We start from the raw sequence: 14,005 nt of genomic DNA, 5'->3' as shown, positions 1-14,005 counted from the left end.
TCAATTCTAATCATACCAACTGCCATTACTTTGATCCTTATACTTCTGGTTGATGTATGACTACGTCATATGCATAGTATTTATTGTTTTGTCCCCTATGGTTATTCTATCATTAATGCTTTAAGCAAAATGACTCTATTGGTCACACTGAAGACATCCACCTAATACTTAGACATTTGACTACCTTCTCACTATCTCTACAGCCTAACCTAAAATCCTCTGTGTCATTATCCATCATTCTTTTCTCTCATCATACCTATTTGAACCATTAGGTTGACCTCTATTTGTCTTACCACTCATTAGCTTTGATTCTCTACCTAATAGAACTATTTAGGATACACACTCTTTAGTTATGCTCGCTCTGGTTGCATTCCTCGCCTAACTTCCCCTACATTATCAATAGGTTAAAGGCTTCTTCTCCCATAGCTAACTACTCCAACTTGTGAATAGGAAACAAACAAAGTCTGATCCTAATCCTGCAACTCTGAGTTCCATTTTTGGCCCCTGACACTGCCTTAACTATGACTTGATCTCAATCCTATACTTTTGGGTTCTATATATTGATCACTATTACCACTAATCATCACCTATCTTACTCTATATCTTGACTCTGTTCTCCCTAATCTTTTCCTATTCTAGGCCATTCAATTTGTTCATTAATCCATCTCTTTTATCATACCCAAAATAGAACTTTAACTATAATATTCCTTAGCTATGTTCTTCTTTCTAGCCTAATATCTATGCTAGATAATTGTACCTTTTAGTGTCTTTGTTAGGTTATCTACACCTTTGTGTTACTCAGAATTGGTCCTTTTACCATTCTGGTTAATACTCCACTAGTACTTGAACTTTTCACTCTCCAATCACTGAACCTTAACTGCCCTGCATACTACCTATGATGACCTTTCACCTCTTTCTGTCTTGATCTTGGAAATCATACCTTTAAATACATTGAGAAAGGAATCTATTAAGGTTCCATCTTCCATTACTACTCAATTAGTCAAAACTTAAAGTATTGGGTACACAATTCCCATCATTAAACTCAAAGACTCTACATCCATTAGGATCACCAATAACTCTTTATCACACTAAACTCTTCCTTAAAATGTCATTTCATAGGCTATGAACATTAAATTGTCATTTCATAGGCTATGAACATTAATCATAACCTCTTATCTTTCTTAGAGCATAGAGTCATACTCTGCACTCCATTGCCACATAAAGAAAACTATATTTATTACTCTAGGCAAAACATCTAGCATATTGCCAAAATTGCTATAGATCTTACACTAGGGACTAGATAGTATTACTTGGCAGGTGCCAACATTACACTACAGCCATACTAAACCATTAATCCCATGACAACTCATGCAATAACTTTGGGCTCATGTTAAGGTAACCGAAAAGCTGACTTTAGTTATTGTCCAATTACAACCTCTAATACTTTATCTCAAGGGCTTTAAACACCAACTAGGATTTTCCTAGCTCTATTATAGAAATAGAATTTTGTTATGATGCATTTGTACTAAAACAAAAGCTGTCTGTAAATATCCTCATGGAACACATCAGGGATGCCTGTAGCTTTGTATAATAATCCCATGTCGGTACTATAATCTATAACTTAACATAAAAAACATTGCATAAGTTTCTACAATACGTCCCAATAGATGATATTTCTTAACTTTTTATCCTCTCTAGACCACTAATACCATAAATTCACTGGCCAATCAACCAACATTATATTGATAGTGGTACCCTTGCCCTTTCCTAGGGTAACTGTACACCATAACATGCCTCTATATAATCCTGTTTCCCACTAAATAGGATGCTACATAGCCCCACACTAATAGATCACATCATTTCTTAGGGCACATATTCCTAGGGTAGACCATAATACATCTACTAGCTCAATATCACATCAACTTCTACCCTACGAAAACTGAGATGCTGAATTGACATCAAAGCATGCTATCTGAGCGATAACTCTAAAACTATAAGCAACGAATTATAGAAAAAGACAAAACAAGATCCTATACTCGGCATGTGATAAACCCATGACAACTTTTCCTATTAATCTATAGCCTAAGTTCTGATATAAAATTTGTCAAGACCCAATATTATAGGCTACATTAGCACTAAGACCTGGGCTGATATAAAACCTCCGAGGTTTGTAGTAAGTCTTACTATTCCCAAACCCGAACTCAAGGCCCAAAAATAATAATAAAATATTATTAAACATCATATAATATTATAAAACAAATTGGGGAGTCTAACTACACAACAATTTGGGGAGTCCATCTCAACAATGATAGCCAATATTCATGATCCATCTAATACTATTAATTTTTTTTTATTAATTAAAACAAAGCAATATATTATTAGTACCACAGTGGAGTTCAAAGAATAAAATAAAATAAAATAATTAAATACATAAGTAAATAAATAAATAAAATAAAAATGAATAATTGAATAGTACCATAACTTATGGAGAAAAGTTATGGACTCTAGAAGAAAAGTGCTCCTCTTGCAACTTAGGAAAAAAATTATTAAATGGGAACGAGTATTTGAATAAGAGAGTTTAGATATTGATTGTAGTTATAATTTTTATAACTATCTATTTTTGATAGAGTCCTATTAATGAAAATGTACCACAAACAGATCACCCAATCCTCACAGGAGAGATAAATAGGAGCTACACATGATCTCTTAATCCTTTTTTTATAAGAGCCAGCGATCCATATAGCCACCGTACCTGCCTCACTGTGGCAAGAGTTAGTCGATCCATATAGTTGTCCTACCTACCTTGTTCATCCATATCCATGTCCACGGGAATCTGTGAATTTCTCATGCTGTACCTACCCTAGGATTTGCACATACATAATACACACACACACACACACAAGCTCCAACTTATCCCCAAAGCGGCACAACGTAGAAAATTTATAATGCAATACTTAGGGATGCTCGTGATATAATAACTAATTACACCTGTGTAAATGAATACATGAGTATGCCAATAAATATAAAATATAAAAATATAAATAATTTTGAAATTATAAAAATAATCAATATCTAACTCACAGAGCTGACGACCCGACTGTAGCTAGTTTGGCTAGAAGGAAGAAGACGGCCGGCCCTAAACCTATACAAACACATCGACCTTTATCAATTGACTGACAAGAATAGCTAATTAATTTAAACTACATAAATAAGAATTTATTCTAAGGTCTTATCAAAATTTTGGTGGAGTCCTTTATAGCTAGACCTAATCCCACTATAAGAAAACCCAACAAATGGTAGCAACAACAACCTAAATTGGCCTCTGGCCCATAACAAACTCACAATGCCTATCAAAGGCCAACAAGAAGCTTAATTCTAGGTCCAAATCTCTAATCTCTAACTCAAATCCCTAGCTTCTCTATAGTCCAAATAATTATTTTTAGTACTTTAAATATTATGAAAATATTCCTAGAAGTCCTCTACTTCGTCCTCGCATTAATTAAATCCATTTTACTTAATTTCATTCAGTCAGAAATATTTTATAGATTAATTAGCTAGCTTAAACTTTAGTAAAAACTACACAAGTTGAGTGTCACACCCTACTCCTCGTAAGATATAACATGTTCCCGTAGTACACCTAATGAATTACAGTACTTCACCTACCAGTAACCCATTAAATATACTACAAGCGATTTTAAAATAATTTTCGTTTATTTTGAAATTGGTGGGTAAATTTTTTTTTCAAATTTTAAAAACCTTTATTTAAAGTCCAAACATAAATTAAATTCTTAGATATTTAAAATCTCCACAATTTTTACAAAAATCTCCACAATTTTTACAAAAATTTCGGCAGAGTGCCATCTATATTTTGAGAAAACAGTTCTTCAAAACCTGAAAATAGAAACACTCCCAATATATTTCTCAATCACAACTCCATTTGCAACCACCAAACTTCAAATCAACAGCAATAGCAACACTTTAATTCAAAATTCAAATTTCAAATCAAGAATTAATATCTCAAAACATTTCATAACTCATGCACATTACATTTTAAATCATTAATTTACAATCATAAGTTAATTTACAAATGCAAAATCTCAAAAATAATATTATTACAATTTTATCTGTACAACTACTCAAATTACAAAGATACATATGCATACTATCATATTTACATCAAACTAAACTACCAAGGTATAGACAAATACCCGTACAAAAATTCTTCAATTGTTCTCCTCTCTAACTGTAGCAGCTCGCTCTGCTACTATGTTCTTTTCTCTATCTGCGACAGCAAGTTAAAGCTATCGCTAAGTATATAAATACTCAGTGGTAGACAATAAAGCATAAAATGCATAATATAAAACATTTATGAACAAATCATTATTCAAAAATCTCATAATCGCATTTCACAATTTTTTTCTCAAATCACATTTATAACAAATCATAATTTTCAAAGCTTAATATAGCACAACTTGATCAAACAATTTAATAAATATAGTGTTGCCAAACAATAACACAACTTAAGACATGACACAAAATTTCTGAACATGTCGTGTGTACATCACGACAAGGCATGCTCACCCCACTAATCGAAATCAATGAGGGAGGTGGCTAGCTAGCTAATGAGTACTCATCCAAACTCGCCCCTCAGACTGGAAAGCCAAAGAGGGAGGAAAGTGATCAAATATCAAACTCACCCCACAAGTGGAGGAGGAATATATTAATATTGTCATGCCAAGTGTGAATTAAAAACAATTTAAATCAAGTTATTCAAATATTTTATACAATTCACAAATCATATTTCATTCTAAATTTTTCGTATACAAAGTAGGCAACACACTATTTTTCAAATAATATTTTCAAAGCCATAATAATCAAAATTATTCACAACATTTATTTCAAGAATTATCAAGTAGAAACAAAGAATTTTAAGTTTATTGTGCACAAACCTGACGTGAGTCGCCTCTAGGCCTTGACTCAGTCCCTTATACCTTTCGGGTCTTTTTCAGCTGAAACACAAAATTTATAGTGTTTCAGTATCTTATTTCACCATAAATCCGATAATTAATTCATAAATACTTAATTCTAGCCCAAATATGCTTAAACTAACATTCTTGGAAATTTTCATTTTGGAGTTACTATTCATGGTACTATTCAAGTCAATTTGTTGACTTTCTAAGGTTTAATAGGTATGGGAATTCCAACTTCACCCACATACCACATTTTGGTCACTAAATTTGTTAGTTTTGGTTGTTTACTCAAATTCTAAGTCTTTTAGGCAAATTTGATAAATTTTCAATTTTGGTGTCCAAGGTTGCACTGTTTATTGATCATTTAACTGTTGGAATTTGGCAAAACTTTTTTCATAGAAAATGTTCCCTATTGTCTTAAGTTTATTCTCCTTTTTGAATCACTCCAATTGGAGTTTTTTAGCTCAAGTTATAGCCATTTGAACCATGGCTGCCGATTGGACTTAACCCAGATTTTCTGGGTTAATTTTGGTTCTGGCAGTTTTAGGTCACCAATTTTGGGTGGCCAAATGACTTAGTTAATGACATAATTTAGGTTTATGTTCTCCATAAAAGTTTTAGGTCTATATCTCATCTATTCACTGGTAAAATTTCAGATCATTTAGACCTGTCTAGCTCAAGTTATGACCAAATGAACAAACACTATTCATTTGGTCAGTTTGTACAGGGCAGACTAAGATTTTTCGAGTTTGGTCAATTTGTTCACTAGGTTTTGATCACTTTTTGGGCATGCTTCCTGAATGAAAATTGTGTTATTTAGTGTCTATTTTCATTCCCAATTGGTCTCATACCCATTGGACTTGTAAATTTTCATTTTTGGTCCCTCAAAGGGACCTTGGTCATGCTGGCAACAGCATGACCACACTCAATCCGAATTTGGTTTTGGTTCAAACACTTCTAACACATTCCATTTGGTCACAATTGACCATTTCTCCCTTCAAACTAGGTCCAAGACATCATTTACCAATTTTTCACATTTTGTCTCTAAACCCTAAGTGTCAAACCCTTATTCTTAATTTGTTACATTCAATTAATTCTAAGCATACCAATATCATTCCTCAACTCCATTAGGCTTTCATACCTATTGAATTCAATCAAAAAACAAGCATATTCATAGCAAACCCTAGCTAGCTGAATTCACTAAAAGTCCCTCAACAATTGTTTCCTTTGATTTTTAAGTGAAAATCTAAGTTAATTTAGCTAAACACACAAAGTATAAACTAAATTTTTTGAACTTAAATTACTAACCTTATGCAGAATTTTCCTCCCTTCAAAACTCTTCCTTTCTTCTTCTTTTTGTTGCCAAGTTCTCTACCAAAGCTTGAAATCAAGATTTAATGTTAGAGGTTTAACTTTCTATGGTGGAATTTAAGGTTTGTTTAAGCTCAAAATGAGCTTTAATGGAAGATGAAGTGAGGGAGAGAGGAGAGAGGCAGCAAAATGAGGAAGAAGAAGACTTTTTTGGGTTATTTTTTTTTCTTTTCTTTTATCAATTTATGCTCTTGAAAGACCATAAAATTGAATTAATTAAATTTATTAATTATACATTTATTGCATCATGCATGATGTCATGCATGATGTCATCACCCTTCACTTTTCTTTTTCTTTTTTTTATTTGTTTTTCTATTAGTTCTTTAATTTAATTCTCGATTTTGAAATTTTCTTTTCTCCGATTTTATTTGACAGTTAGGTCAGGAGTCAGCTCTCGAGGTCAATTGACCAAATTGCCCTTCGCCGGTTCAACCCGGTTTGCAAATAATTCAATATTTCTTCCGGCTCTCTGACCTAATTATTTGACTGGCTTAACAATTCTTTTTCGTGATTTTCTCTTTTCCACTATGTTCGTAATGGTCCTAAGGATCGCGGCGTCACATTTTACAGTTCGAAATTTGAGTTTAAATCGACTTCGTAGTCGTTCTCGAGAAGGTCACCCATCGCTGTGACTCTCGGCTCGTTTAACTTCTTATGTTCTGTTTTTCTTATTTATACTTAACTAATTGACAATTACTGATTATTTGTATTTATAGCTTCTCTAGTTGTCTTAAGTGTGGTTTTAATCCCCTTAATTGTCCGGATCGACTCCAGTCACCGGAACAGTAAAATATACCAGGCTATACAAATAGGGGTGTTACATTGAGTTTGGGTTTAACTTTGCCAGTTATGCTACCTGGAATGCAACCAAAATGCAGGAACTGGGATTGCTTGTAAACATGACCACCTTCTGGGACAATCTATCAGGCATCTGAGCAGGGTTGAAAACTTGGTCCTAGGTGTCCTGAGCTATCGCCAATACGATTACACCTAAACGAAGCCCATAAAGTGTTAATAATTATCATATAATTATATTTAATTTATGAAAATTGAAAAGGCTCGAAAATCTCAACGATCAATTTAGGTCGTCCATTGATTTCCTTTTCCAAACGGTGTCCAATTAGAATGGAGTTAATCCCATCTTAAAGGTCTTGGCTTGTAGAGCTCATCGGTGGTCTTGGATCGCTGATTCGATAGCTAGATCGGTTGAAATATTGTCAGAAAGTGGCAAAAACCCAAATTTCTATCTCCTTTCTAGCCCCGGAAACAGCCACCATTCTTGGCACTGTTAGTCTTATAGGGAAACTCTCTTCACCAGAAGTCAATAGCCACTGAAAAATCACCCCAATTGGACGTTAGAGTCATTGGATATGGGCTTCTAAAATTTTAGTGACCCGTTTTCTCTCACTTCACAAAACCATTAAAAACTACCATTGCTTGCCGTCATTCATGGCTCTTGGAAGTCGCCAACCAATACGGGAGAGACCTGAGTCTAATTGGTCATTATCGGTTAGAGCAGCTCACCGATAAAAAGAAAGAAGAAATGAAGAAAAAAAAAATCGAGGAAGCAGAAAAAGAATGGGGTACTATCCCTTTTTTTTTTTCAAAACTAAAACTTTTTTTTTTTAATTTTCTTTTATCTGGACGCTTACAATGTCCATTCTTTCTCAGCATGAATTTACTTATACATTTTTTAATAATAATAATAATAATAATAATAATAATAATAATAATTTAACAATAAACAAATGTTAATATTCAAAATATCTTCACCTTATCTAGTTGTTAACTCACTTAAAACAAAAATCTACTAAATCTTTATTTCAAATTAATAAATAATATTAGAGAATAATAATAACAATAATATTAATTTTAATTATTCTCTTAATAAAGAAAGTATTCAAATTTATTCTTTTCTTTTAAAATTTTATTATTAAAATTAAATTGGTAGTAAAATATTGTAGGAAAAATTAAAACTTTAAAGTAAAATAAATCAAAAAATTAGGGTGTTGCAATTAGACCCAAAACCCTAACTATTATTTCCTTTTATATGTAGATATATTTTATGCTTAATAATTCAAATTCCATTTTCATATATCATAAAAATTTCAATATAACTACGAATGTCATGATGTGACTAACAAATATGACACATAAATAATGCATGATTAACCCCTTTTTAATTTCTTAATAGACTACTAAATTTTATGATGTATGACAATATTGTTAAATAATATTAATGCATTGATACTTTTTTGATATCCACTCATAGTATTTAAGGATTTCCTTCCATAATATTTTATTGCCCAAGAAAATCAAGATTTTTTCTCTTTTTTTTTTTTTAAGAAAAAAAGAGCTCAAAAAGATCTACATCCCTACAACTTTGAACTGAGCCACTCCAATAATATGTTGCCTTAACAAAGACTTGATCTCATTAGGCAGGAACGACAAAATATGCACTGCCAAAGGAAAATTCCCAGCAACATCAGCAAGCTTTTCAGCCCACATGTTAGCCTCTATATATATGCTGCACCTTCACCTCCCAATTATAACACAACAATTGCTTAATCACCACCAACAGAGATCTAGGACAGCCCATCATTCCTTTATCCCACACAACCACTGAACTACACTAGCATTATGACATTTAATAATAAGCCTCCGAATACCGAAATCCCATGCAACATTCAAATCAGCTACGAATGCCCAAGGCTCTGCCCCTGTAACTGTGCTCTCGCCCAAGTTTAAAATATATCCAACAACCCACCTCTCTTCCAAATCTCGAATTAACCCTCCCCTATAAGCGTTTCCTGACTCACCCTTGAAAGAACCATTGGAATTTAATTTCATCCACTCAACAGGAGCAGGCACCAAGCAAATCCATCTATCCTCCTTACACCTCTACCCTACAATTCCAATAGGAACCTTATCAAACAACTTCCTCAAAAGCTACTGCTGAGGAAATGCACAAATGAACCACCATCCACCCCAATAGCTTCATTAGAAAAAAAAACAGCCTTATTTCTTTGCTTCCAAAGCACCTAACATGTCACACCAAACAACACAGCCCATTTCACTCCACTACTATGCTTCCATTCCATCTCTAGGATACCAATCACTCAATTTGACACAGGCAACTCACTTTGGCTCCATTCCAAGACCAACTCCCCTAGCACAATCTTTTTACGCACCAAACTTAGCAAAATCACAATCCCTCAAAGCATGCTCCAGCGTTTCCTTTTGGCAAAAACATAATTGGCATTGACTAGACTTACTAAGATGTCTTTGAAGGCGTTCCGCACATGTGAGCAAACCGCCGCTTAAAACCAACCCAAGGAAAAATTCTAATTCTGTACGGTCCCTGCAATTTCCAAACCATTCTTCAAATACGTTGATTCAACCCCACATCTTTCCCATTAAGCACATGATAGGCACTCCCAACAGTAAACTTCCCTTTCTTAGATCCACCCCATTGAGAACATAAGGAGGCAAAGTGGCAACAATCAATAATAAAACATCTTCAGATAAAAAATCCCTAAACTTCTCCCACACCTAGCCCCTAAACCCATCTGCATGTTTAGCAGCCTTATAGCATAGGAAATCTAAAGGAATTTCCTTAACAACACAGGCTAATAACCTCACTCCGTGAGGAAGCCAATAATCCACCCAAAACTTGGCACGAGTACCATACCCCAAAGATCATCTAATCCCTTTAAGCATGGAATGCAAGCCTTCTCCAAGTCACTGAGCGATTTGTCTTAGCAATCTGATTAGGGAACTGTTGCACCCTCAACTTATATTTAAAGCATAAAAGCTTCACCCCCAAGTCATCTTTTCTGATCAAGATCTCATACCCTAACTTTGTAAAGTAGGCCAAATTCAACAACTTCGAATCCTTAAACCCAAGGCCTCCCTCACCTTTAGGACGCTGCACTCTCTCAAGGCACTAACGCAAGCTTCCTCTTCCCATCTGTAGCACCTCAAACTTGTTACCTACAAAACTTGCTAGCTTCATTACATATAGCCACAGGAAGCTCGCCAATTGCATCGCATACAAAGGGATAACAAATAACACAGATTGAGATAGAGTAATCCTACCCACCAAACGAAGTTGTGATACACTCCAATTAGTCAGCCTTTGTCGCATTTTATCAATGATATATTGACACGTTCCCCTTTTAATTCGAGAGTGGAGCAACCGGACTCCCAAATGCTTCCCCAAATCTGAAGTTTCACAAACACCCACTAATCTACTAAATTCTTTCCTCTTTCTCAAAGCCACATTCTTAGAAAAGAACACTTGGCACTTATTCAAACTTACTTTCTAACTCAAGCGAGCACAAAAATATGTAAAATCCCTTTTGTCATCTTAACTTGAGAATTAGAGGCCTCCCAAAAAACATATGCTATCCATAAAAAATAAATGAGAAACAACAGCACCTCCCTTCGATATATGAATAGGCTTCCAAACACCCCTTTGGACTGCAAAACCAATAGCATGAGACAATCTCTCAATGAACAAAGCAAAAAAAAAATACGGAGACAATGGGTCTCCTTGGCGCAATTTGCGCATGGGTCTAAACTCTTCTATCAAATCTCCTTTCCATATACCTGCATGGAGGAAAAAGTCACACAGTTCATAACAACATTAACAAAATTAGCAGGCAATCCCACCTCCACCAAAGTGTCATACAAAAAATCCCAATTAATCTTATCATATGCCTTTTCCTAATCAAACTTAATAGCCAAAATCATCAGTCACCTTATTGGAATTCTCCTCCTGTACACCCACATTTTGCATAGGAATCTCTTGCTCCACCCCCATTTGGTGAAAATAAGCATTCTCTTTATGTCCAACTCTTCCACACTTAAAACAAATTTCTAGAATAGAGTCACACTCAACCACTTGCATCTTCTTTAAAACAAACTTCGATACAAGGGGCTCATTTAGATTGATCACCACTGCTAACCTAGCAAACCTACCCCTTTGTAAATCTGAAGTATTATAGTCCACCTTCGCTGCTCTACCAATCGCATCCCAAATAGCTCGCAAAACCGAGTTATGATACAGATGCAACAGAAGCCCAGGCAAGCACACCCAAATAAATACCGTCTCAATACAAACATTACGAACACTAAAATTAGATGTCCATGGCTAGATCAATAAATAGCTTCCCATTATCATCCAAGGACCCTCAAGCAATGCCATCTGATAATCCTTTTCCTTAATAAATTTCACTAGGAAAAGTCATTCCCCAAATCCAAGAACTTAGCATCATTGAGATTCCATAACAACAACAACCATATACTCAACGCTTTATAGCCCATCTTCTTCCTAAGTAGATGAATCACCATCGCTAGCTTCAACTGCTTAGCCAAATTTTGCTTCAGCTGGTCTGATATACGAATAGTTGGAGTCGCTCCAGATCTATCTACTACTACATTCGATTCATTTACGACTATATCAACATCCTCCATCAAGTTATCATCTACCCCTTCTTGCATTGGACCATTCAAAAGACATTCCTTAAAAGAGCTATTCAACCCACTAGAAGGGAACTCCGTTGCCCCACTACTCCCCCAGAACTCTCCCTCCTCTCTATGCTTAACTTTCTTAGTCGCCTGATCATCATCTTCCTCCAGCGGCCGAGATCTCATTAAAAAAAAAAAAAAAAAAAAAAGAGAGCATCTGTCCTAACAGCTCGATGTAAAATCAAGAAATTTTTTAGAAATAATATGACTTTATTATTATTATTATTATTTTATACAAATGATTTAAAATATACTTCTTTAATTGCTTAGAAGCATAAGTGACTCACTTACCATATTGCATAAAACACATCCCAAGTAAACTTTTCGGTATGTCACAAAACACTGTGTATCATCCCTTCATAAAAAGGTTAATAACGAAGGTGTTGTTGAACATTCTTTCAAGTTTTGAAAACTTTCTTCACAAGCATTAGTCCATATAATTTTTTTTTTCAATTTGGTTAAAGAGACGTAACTTTGGAGAAGTCTTAGACAAAATCCATAGTATCCAGCCACCTAGGAAACTTCTTATCTCAATTACCATTATGGGTTGTGGGCAATTAACTACAACTTCCATCTTTCTAGCATCAACCATTACTAATTAGCATACAACTAATGTTCTGTAAAAATTTGCAAGACTATCCTCAGATGTCATACATTTTCTTACTCCAATCTCAAATATTCCAAGATTAGGGATAGAAAGGGCTAAGTATTTTTAGGTATTTTATTTGATTTGACCCTAATAGGATGAGATTGAGTACTGTCTAATAGGTTTGGGATGGTTTCAAATTTGATAATTAGTATCTAAGTCAAGTTTGTGTTTGATTTGAATTTTATACATTGGATATCCATTATCCAAATACGTTTATAAAAATAATTAATTAAATATAAAAATACATTTTTTTATAATTTTATTTATAAATTTTGATATATTATATTTAACAATAGAATCTAAATATTTTTTTATAGTTTTTTAATTTTATTTATAAATTTTGATATATTATATTTAACAATAGAATTCAAATATTTTTTTTTATAGATTTGATAAATTATTAACTATTTTTTTCCATGTAAGTTATTAATTAACACATATAAAATTAAATAGGCTGAAATAGTGTGGATAGTAGTAATTATATTTGGAATAGATGTAGGTAGTAAGAAGTGAATTCTAATAGAGTTTGAGATGAGCTCGGGATGGATTCCAATAGTAGTAATATTCAATAGATATGTGTATCTTAAATTTTTACAAATACCTTACCCATTTCCATCTCTAACCAAGATATCATAGATAAATGCAATGATAATGTCACACATTACCCTTCTGTAAGGCATAACATGATCCCGTAGAATACCTAATGAATTACCGAACTTCACCTACCGATAACTCATTAAGTATCCTACAAAGGATTTTAAATCAATTTTCTTACTTTTGTTAAGTGGTGAGCATTGTCTAATAGGCATTTAAAACATTTAGTTAAAATTAAAACTAGTTAATATATATTTGGTCCATTTTAGTTTTCCGCAAATTCTATAAAAATTTTGACAGAGTTTTCTCTGTATTTTGAGAAAACCGTTTTTCAAATACCTGTAAAAAGCACTTTTAAAAGTTTTTTTCAACCACTACTTCGATTTCACAATCAAACTCAATCAATTTCACAATCATTTCAATAAATTTCTCAAGTCAAAATTCAATAGTCCTCAATTTTATACATTCAAGTTACAAAAATTTACATTAAGAAAATCCAAACTAAAATTTATTACAAATTTTACATAGATTTTGTACAAGCTGCTCAAAACCCATCTTCACATGTCCATACATTTAAGTGCAGTATATACATCAAAGGAATATTTACAGTTAGGGTATAAATTATACCAGAAGACTTCAAGCCGATGGTTCCTCACACCTCAGCAGCTCAGTCTGCTGCTCCTCTATGCTCTGTATCTGCGACAGCAATAGAAGCTATCGCTGAGTACTAGGACTCAGTGGTACACAACATACTGAAATAATCTTTATGCAAAACTTAAATCACATTTATTCAAAATTTTGACTAAACATGCGCATTAAACACAAAACATAAATCATGAGATTTTAATACGAACCAAGTTCATTTCAAAGTATCAAAACACATTTCATA

The 14,005-nt window shown here is 33.7% G+C and overlaps 1 protein-coding gene and 1 long non-coding RNA gene across 6 annotated transcripts in view; one reads left to right on the top strand and one right to left on the bottom strand.

Moving 5' to 3' along the window:
• The window catches only part of LOC110669126 (beta-galactosidase 6), a 120,479-nt gene that overhangs the window by 62,322 nt on the left and 44,152 nt on the right, over positions 1 to 14,005 (top strand). The gene's annotated exons all lie outside the window — the stretch shown is intronic.
• LOC131169861 (uncharacterized) lies at positions 8,611 to 12,293 on the bottom strand. The gene is made up of 2 exons (XR_009140796.1): positions 11,104 to 12,293; positions 8,611 to 10,952 (listed from the first exon to the last, which is right to left on the bottom strand). It is a non-coding gene; the product is annotated as an uncharacterized LOC131169861 (long non-coding RNA).

Source organism: Hevea brasiliensis, chromosome 10, assembly GCF_030052815.1.
Source record: "Hevea brasiliensis isolate MT/VB/25A 57/8 chromosome 10, ASM3005281v1, whole genome shotgun sequence".
In the NCBI taxonomy this organism is placed as follows: domain Eukaryota; kingdom Viridiplantae; phylum Streptophyta; class Magnoliopsida; order Malpighiales; family Euphorbiaceae; genus Hevea; species Hevea brasiliensis.
This window is presented reverse-complemented; position numbering and strand designations above follow the sequence as displayed.